Below are 7,723 nucleotides of genomic sequence, written 5' to 3'. Positions count from 1 at the left end.
TCCCACTTTCATTCTTTCTCACTGCATTCCAGGTACACTAAACTCTTTATTTCCAAATACACCAAGCAAACAAGACACCTTGGCGCCCTTAAACTTGCTCTTCATTCAGTGTGAAACATTTTCTCCCAGATATTTATGATACTCCCCCTTATTTCATCCAACTCTCTACTCAAAAGTATTTGAAAAAGCACCAATTTCCTGACTTTCTCTTCCTGTTTTTTCACAGCACACTCATCACTATCCAATATTATAGTCCCATGTATATTTTTACCTTCATCACTATCCAATATTATAGTCCCATGTATATTTTTACCTTCATCACTATCCAATATTATAGTTCCATGTATATTTTTACCTGTTTATTATCCATCTCCCTCAGTAAAATGTAAATTGCATTAGAACAGAGACCTTGGTTGTCTTATTCACTGTTACATCCTCAACACTTAGAGCACAGCTTGGCACAAGTGAGCACTCAATAAATGTTGGTTAAATGAATGAATAATGCTGTACCATGTAGCTGAAATATGGTGACATATGGATAAATTGAATATCAGACATTAAGTAATGAGTTTTTAATGTGATAGGAACAAAGTAATAAACTATTCTTTGTAGCTAAATAATGGTTTTGGGTGATGAACCACAAAATCAAATAATTTGTAACTGATTAATATTAATAATATACAGTCAAAATTCAGAAATATATTTTTATGGCCTATTTGTAGAAGCCAGCATAGCCTATGAGTTAGCCCATGCTCAAATTAGCAGATGGATCCTGTCTCAATCAAGAAAAAGCATGGTTCGATTCAGGGCAGAAATATTACCTTAACTTAGCAAATAAAACATTATGAAATTAACAGGCGACATATTTTGACAATGAAAGTCACTCAATAAGAAATTTACTTCCCAAAATAAATCTAGATATTTTTCATTAAACTTAACTTTTCCAATAAAAATTCTTTTATTGGTTTAGTTATAAAATAAACTTTAGGTACCAAACCAAGTTACCTCTGGTCAGTGGAGCCCACTCATCCATTCATTTGTCTAACCCATGATTAACAACTGCTCTATGCCAGACACTGTGCTAGATGTATTCATATAAACTAGCTTACATAATACCCTAAGAGAGGAAGAATTATCCCATGTTTTGTTCATGAGGAAATTAAGGCTTGTCCAATTATTGAGAGGTCAGAAGTTCAGAGATAAGATTCACACCCAAGTCCATCCAACTAACTCTATGTCCAGTGTTCCCTCCAATACACCATGGCTGCCTCAAAGCCCAATTTGTATCAGGAGCAGATGACTTGCTATTGGGTCAGTTTCTGCACTGTGGACATTCTACATGAAGCAATTTATCAAGTTATTTTTCTACTGAGTACTTATAAGGGTTAAAAATGATGATCTTCTCATGAATTCTAATTTTAATGAATACATAGTTCAGTAAGGCAGATGAGACAGGCACAAAATTATGATGCAAAGTATACAATAAGACCATAATAAGAGGTACAAAGTGCCATGCCTCACCAGTTCTTTCTTTAGTAGAAGAATAAAGGATAGCATTGTTACATAAAAGAATTCAAAGTGAGCAGTCTTTTGATAGTGTACATTCCCTTGGATGGAAATACTGGCAATTAGTTTCTTATTAATTAACTACATTCTTTAAGGAATGTAATAGTGACAATGAATGCCCTGGAATTGACCACCAACTAAAAAAAGTGAATGTAACGATCATTCCAGTGATCCTGCTCCACAGTTCGATAAAGGGCAGAGATCTGAAAACATTATCAACATCATATTATTTTTGTAAATCTTTGGCATTTGCTCTTCTTATTACACAAGGCAGAAAGATCAAGGCACTCAAAGCTTAATGAAGCAAGGATTAAATACCAGTGAAAAGTTAAGGAGGTTTTTCAAGAGCCAAGTTTGCAAATACCTATCAGTTGTCCCACGAATATTAGTATGGTGAGCCTCAGTCATAACAAAAAAAAGTAAAAGAATTTACTACACTCCATAACATTTACTGAGAATCCAGGCAAGAAGTATCTTTTTGTTGGCAGAGACATTCACATTAAACATGCATTAGAAAACTGTTCAACTGTATAGGGCAGAGGGAAAGATAAGAGCCTCTGCACGAAATTCAGACTGCATTTTGATTCAAACAAGACTCATCACTAGTAATTCTCTACTTTGCTGTAAGCTTTGCAGGGAGAACAGAACAAAACTCATCACCATTATCGTGAACTAACCATATATCTATGTTTGAAACCTGCTAAAGTTTCTGAAAAACTCAATGCTGGGAAACTGCTTCCATGAGGAAATGTGTTTGAAAAGTTTCATTTGTTTTAAAATTGTAAGAGAACAACTATATGTAAATTCACAGTTTTAACTTTTTTTTGGGGGGGAGAGTGATGAAGTGGAGTGAGTAGGAGGGCAGGCTGCTAGAAACTACAAGTTGCTACTACAAGTGACTGCAAGTTTTTCCAAATGAATGATAGGGAAAATACAATGGGCAGATTTCAGATATAAATTTAATACCATGATGATGATAATATAATTTTAGTCATAATTGCATGTGTTAGCAACACCATACCTTGGACTCCTCACATCTTTTTGTCACACCCCTGTCTAATCCATCAACAAAACTTATTTTACCTATAAAATATTGATGACTTCCATGTCCACCTTAAAGCAACCCATCACCATCTAAGCCTGGACTATTGCAACAGCTTTCCAAGTGGACTCCCTATGTTTCATGCCTGCCCCCACAGCCTACTCTTTTTTTTTAGTTTCAGCAGAGTTAACATACAGTGTTGTGTTAGTTTCAGGTGTACGATATAGTGATTCACCACTTCTATACAACAGCCGGTGCTCATCACAAGAAATGCACTCTTTCATCCCCATCACCTGTTTCACCCTTACCCATCTCCCCACTGGTGAACATCAGTTTGTTCTCTATAGTCTGTTTTTTGGGGCGCCTAGGTAGCTCAGTCGCTTAGGCATCTGCCATCAGCTCAGGTCATGATTCCAGGGTCCTGGGAGCCTCATATCGGGCTCCCTGCTCAGGGGGAAGCCGGTTTCTCCCTCTCTTTCTGCCTGCCATCTGCCCCCATCCCCATGCCACGCTTGTACTTGAGCTCTCAATCTCTCTGGCCAGTGAATAGATAGGATCTTGGTAAAAACAAGAGTCTGTCTCTTGCTTTGTCTCTCTCTCTCTTTCCCTTTGCTCTTATGTGGAATTTAAAAAATAAAACAAACAACCCATAGCCTATTCTTAACATAAGAGCCAGAGTGATCCCGAAAAACCTTAAGTTCAGATAATTCCCTTCATCTGCTCCAACCACCACAATGGCTTTCTCCCTTATTAGAGGAAAAGCCACATTCATTATAATGGCCCTAGACAAGGCAGGCTTCTGTTACTGCTCTGACCTCATCACCTCCTAGTACTTTTACTTTTGCTCAAAGTGCTCCAGTCACAACAGCCCCTCTACCATACATTTTCCACACCAAGCACACTTGTGCTTTAGTGCCTTCTCATTTGCTTTTACTTCTGCCTGGAACATACTTGCTCCAATTATCTGCAGGACTCACATACTCACTCCATTCAGGCCTCTGTTCAAATGTCACCTGATAAAGCAGGTCTTCACCAGCCCCACATTTGTAATAGCCCACCTCCAGTCACTCTCTAAGTAGTGTTTTTTCCCACATTTACAGATGAGAAACTAAAACTCATGTAGCTGGTGAGTGACAGAGCTAGATTTTAATCTCCAGATTATTTGACTTCAAAGACAAAGTTCCTCCCACCCACAATGTTATCGCTTTAGAGTTGTCCAAGAGACAGAGGTATCTTGATATTTAGTGAAATTGTAAATTCCTGGAGCCAGGAAGATACTCTAGAAATGTTTTAGCCTCTATATTAATATGAGTTATAAAATTAAATTTTAAATCAAAGCCTGGAAAAAATTATGTGTTGTTACAAATTAAGAAGACTTGGGACTTAATGAGGAAAAGTGTGAAATAATGCCTCAGATATAGGCCTTTTTTTTTTTTTTAACAACACTATACCCATCTCAGGTAATCAAATTCATGATTTAAGATTGAACCCCACATCCCAGGCTCTTTTACCTTAGGATGAGTCCATGCGTGTGTGTTACTGAAAATGCTGAAAGATGAAAGATCCTCTTGAGAGTGAAAACTTTAAACCAAATTACATAAAGAAACAAGGATAATACAACTAAGACCATCCCTGCATAAAATCCTCATGTAGTAGGAAAAATTCACCAGTCTCACTCAATGACCAATTTGGTTTAAGTAACATCTAATACAAGAATTTGGGAAGTTTTCTGGTCTTTACTGTAACAAAATTTAACCTGTCATGGATTATACTCATACACTCTTTCTGTAATATATATTTAATAAAACCATTCTTCCATGATACAAGTACTCTAAAGTCCAATTCAATGAAAATCTCTAATAATTGTATTTTATTCAGCTGTTTTGGTATCCTACAAATATTAAGCTGAATTTGAAAATGTAACCTGTTTTCTAAAAGAAATAAAGAGAATGAGAAAGAAAGGTATGGATCATACTATCTGTAAGTAAAGAGAAAAGAGCAGAAAAGCTCTCTGTGCTTCCAACTGGGACATGCAACATATTGGCTGGAATGGCATAACTGGTGGAATAAGCTTCTAATCTATTTCTAACTTAACTAAAGAATAATGTAATAAGACTCCTATTAATTTACATATTCTAAACTTGAGTGCTATAGATCTCTGGGTCAGAGTTCGTCAGGTTCTTTAGACAATTCTGTGGAATGAGGAATATATGGTAAAAGCAATGATCCAAATATGATTCACACAATTAGACAAATGACAAAGATTTCAGGAGTGGAGGTGGATGTATTCTACATATCTTCTCTTCACATATATGCATTAATGGGATAGGAAGATATGTAGTACTTTCATTGTGCAGCCTGAAGATCCAGAAAGGTTTTTAGGAAATCATATATTCTAAGTCAATGGTCCTATGAAGAGAGAGAAAGCTTTCCTAAAGAGGGGCAGAGTGACACCAAAGAGCTCAGGACTGAGTGACCTTTCTGGACACCACAGACCCTGACTACAACTCATAGGTAGATGTCTCCAGCTAAACTATGTCATCCCTTCTATAATTTTTCTAAATGAGATCATAATTTGTTCTGTAATATAAAGAAACAAAAAGCAAATCAGATCTGGGAATGGATGCCATGAGCCAGCATAAACAAATCATGACATTCATTGTTTAATCAGTACATAGCAGAATATGTCCAAAACCCAACACATCTATCCCAGTGAGGGCTGCCTCGCAAAGCAATCACCTTGGAGGCTAGCCACTGGATTCTGAGGAGACTGACATTTCAAAAAGCACATTCTTCTTTGGATATTGCCTCGGGGGCAGTTTACAACCCCCCCCACACACACACATAGAGTATTGCATTACCTACCAGAATTCGTTATTATAGATTTAAACTGAAACCAATGAAGATGACAATAAAACAGGTACACATTTCAACAACACTGAAAGAACATCTTCTCTGTTGAGTTAAATGCTCCTGAAAATAAATAATGAACCCCTGAAAAATAAACCAGAATGATCCTTTCCCCAAAACTGTAAATACTTACTGGTAAATGGCCAAGGAGACAAGTGACGTTTCCAGCGACAAAAATTATCACTCCATCTGTGCTCAATATTATCATAAAGCCATCTAATGACTAATGAAGAGAGAATAATAATGTGATTAAATAGTAGAACAATAATAAAATGATGGCTTTATTTCAAAATGCATAAATAATTATACTAGCACACTGAAAATGACTGTGGTCCTTAAATATCAATAAAGCAGGCACAGACTTAATTAAAATTCCATTCTTCTGCCTCCTACACAGAATCTACTTAACCTTAAGCATGAGATGTTTATCAAACGATGTGTCACTTAGAGAAACAAATTTTAACTTACACCCAATTAACACAAAACTCTCCAATATAAGCTAGGAAGATTATTTCTGTATGTAGGTTGTTTCATATTCAATTCAAAATTAATTTCAAAAATGCTAAGAATATTCACAGGGCAGTTTTATTTGTCATTATTTTAGTCATCTACTTATAAATATGGATTTGCCATTACTTTCCTGCTATATAATGGATCTGATATCAAGACAAATGCCTCCTGGTAGAGAGAGCCCCTAAAATGATGAATAAAATATATAAGAACTTATATTTCAAAAGAAACCAAGCTTAAAGTAAAGTAAAGCAAACAGTCTGATATCAGAAATGACTAGAACATGGGAATTAAAGGGTAAGGGGATATTGGAGCCTGTATTTGCCTTGGAAATATCTGCACAGCATTGATGGCATAGAGATTGGGGGAGAGAAAGCAAAGTCAGGCCTACACAAGGTAGGAAGTGAAATCAGAGACTTCTGTATAAGACCAAGCTTCCCAAAGGGTAATACTGTCAGCAGGCAAAACAGATCTTATCCAGCAAAGGGACAGAGTCAATTCACATGCCTTCCTCAGCCTCAGCTCTGGCTAGAGAAGGAAAACTAAAGCTAGCCTCATCTGAGAATTGCTAATCAGAAGCCCAGACTTGGGGCACCTGGGTGGCTCAGTGGTTGAGCGTCTGCCTTCGGCCCAGGGCGCAATCCTGGAGTCCCAAGATCAAGTCCCGCATCGGACTTCCTGCATGGAGTCTGCTTCTCCCTCTGCCTGTGTCTCGGCCCCTCTCTCTCTGTGTCTTTCATGAATAAATAAATAAAATCTTAAAAAAAGAAGCCCACACTCACACAGATTTGGAGCTGGAATTCACTAACTACCTGTGTAGACTTCCACACCCCAAGCCAATTATTTAGTGTAAAGTGTTCCTGACCCCAGATCTTCTCCAGAGAATCATTCTAAAACCAGGGTTCAAAGAATTCATGTGGATAAAGTTCCAAATAACAGGAGCTTATAATAAGATACTACTAGCACAGGAAGAAATGAAACATCATGAACTAGGGACAGTACAAATAATAAAATGAAGAATCATACTCAAAACCAGCAGATATCATAATTATTGAAGACAGAATATAAAATTCAAGTTTGCTTAAATGGCTTAAATAAATAATGAAGGGTATTGGAAATATGATGAAGGAACAAGATATTCAAAACTGACCAAGTAGATGTGAAAACTAAACAAAATGTCTAAAAATGAAATTATCATCAAAAATAAAAACTCACTGTACAGTTAAATAGCATGCTAGAACAGAGCTGGAAAGAAAAAAGAGCTGAAGAAATGACTCAGACTGCAATACAGAGAGACATGGGAATAGAAAATACTGGACACTGAACAGCATGAAGAAGGGAGTGAGGAAGTGCACTAAGACATTTTACACATGTCTGCTTTATTCTCAGAACAAATCAGTGACAGAGATTTTTTAATACCCATTTTACAGAGAAAGAAATCAAGGCTCAGAGATAACTCTCTCAAGGACACAGAGCAGGTAAATGACAAAGGCACAATTCTATAGCCCCATCTGTCTGACTCAAAACACCATGATCATTCAGGCTTTGGTTTGTGGTCTTTGAACTAAGTGAAACTAAACAGTGTCCTTGGAGATAGAAACTGTAAACACCTCATGTCCTTGAGAGGAAAAAGGAAGACTTGAAGGCTTGTTATTTAGAGGCTAACTTTCTACGTTGAATGGTATACCAGATATT

The sequence above is a fragment of the Vulpes lagopus genome, chromosome X, assembly GCF_018345385.1.
Source record: "Vulpes lagopus strain Blue_001 chromosome X, ASM1834538v1, whole genome shotgun sequence".
Classification (NCBI taxonomy): domain Eukaryota; kingdom Metazoa; phylum Chordata; class Mammalia; order Carnivora; family Canidae; genus Vulpes; species Vulpes lagopus.
Note: the sequence above shows the minus strand (reverse complement) of the source record.